Source organism: Parambassis ranga, chromosome 2 (genome assembly GCF_900634625.1).
Source record: "Parambassis ranga chromosome 2, fParRan2.1, whole genome shotgun sequence".
Lineage (NCBI taxonomy): Eukaryota > Metazoa > Chordata > Actinopteri > Ambassidae > Parambassis > Parambassis ranga.
The window spans coordinates 11,948,471-11,950,367 of NC_041023.1; positions in this window are offsets into that span (position 1 = coordinate 11,948,471).

A 1,897-nucleotide genomic window follows, 5' to 3' on the forward strand; every position below is an offset into this window, starting at 1 on the left:
TTCTTCTTCTATGACGCGCATGGTGTCAAAGTTGTTGTAGCAGCGCCCTCTATCGTTGGACTTGTTTGTAGCAACTAGTGCAAACGACACACTTTCCTAATACAAAATAGGAGTACACACTAATATACACATTTCAGATAAACGTGATTATAAAAAAATACCGTCTCAAATTAGCCAAAAATAATAATGATAACACCTCTAAATCACTCAGCTGGTCTAATCTTATCAGCCAAAATATACAAAGCAGACTTCAAACAGTAGATACAGATACACACAATAGTCCTTTGCTCAATCTTTACCAATAGTTTATGTAATTTAATATTTAGAGGATTAATTGAATACCATGCATCTGCTCCATTGTTGTCTCAAAATGAAGCATGTCTTCTGCTTCTTTGCCTCAAAAATCATGTAAATGATGTGTTTGCTCCATCATCACAGTAGTAAACCCTATGAAATACACATCACTTTAAAACATCTGTCTGCAATGTGTTTGTTGTTTTTCTTTTGCTTTTGCCACAACATATCCAACCACCACCAGAAGACTAAAAATACAATCAGAGTCCTGTGTGTGTGTGTGTGTGTACTATAAGAAGAGTACTTCAGAGAAGCACACTAAATACAAAGAAACTGTAACTGTTAGATTCCTTTCTGCATTCCTGGAGGATTCATCCTGAGTGTCTGCACGTCTAATCACAGCTAAAGCTCTGTTGTGTTTTACGCACAGTAACTATGCAATCCTCAAATAAACACACAACACAATACATCGCAACTCAAATTATTTAAAAGTCAGCCAGCTCCACCCAAATGATCCGGAAGAGACAACTGTTTGTTTTTTTCAAGTCAAATTCCTTCTACAATTTAACTTATAATTTTTAAGTTGTTATGTATGTATGAGGTAACCAGTGTTTAAAAAGCCCATATAGTGTTTGTTTGCTGTCACATGACCAGTAAAGCAGGTCTCTGTCTGTGTCTTTACTATCAGAAGATACAGTAGCCATTTACTTCCTTTGCTGTTATTTTTCTTTTTCCTAGCTGACTCTACCAGTTTGACTGGCTCCCTTCCTCCCTGCACTCTTTCCCATGCTTAGCACGCCTTGGTTCAACCTGTTGTTCGAAGCTGCACGATGACAAAGAAAGATTTTTCAGGTTTATCAGTTAACAATGACTTACTGCGCCCGTACACACAGGCACATGCGTGATGTGCGAACACATTGTCGTCATAACAACCAAAAGCATTAGCCTGGAAGGGCACACGTAGTTTGAACTGTACGCAACACTGTCAACGTAAATATTTATATATGGCTGGATGAGCATCTTTGCTGTGATCAGAAAGAAATCTCAGTTTGTCTTCACCAGCACTAAGACTTGGCAAATAAAGGCGTATTTGTATATAGAAGCTATCAGGAATATGCATTAAGAAGATGTATCTGCAGGAAATAGAGAAACATGTTTTCATATGTAATTGCCCAAAAACATATTATCAACCAATTTTACAAACTCTTTTCTTCTGAGGCAAATGACAGCAATTTTTCATCCCTCTGTTTGATTTGTACTTCCTGTATGACAGTGTGTGGCTGTCAAGGGGAGGGGAAAAAAAGGTTGATTCATGAGGTTTCTGATGGCAGAAATTCAACCATTTCTCCAGGCAGAAACAAGACAGAGAGAGAGTTCCTTATGCAATACCAGTCATTATTTCAATATCTCTCCACAGCATCACATAGTTTTCAACAAACATTCTCCACATGCTTTCCTGTTTCACTTGAGACATACTCTCTATTTACCTTTCAATCGGTTGAATTAAAGAGTTTTGGTTAATGAGTCTGAGGTTTATAGATCTCTATCTAAAATGTGTTTTCTTTATCTGTTGCTGCAGGAGTTAATGATCAACTTACAGTCA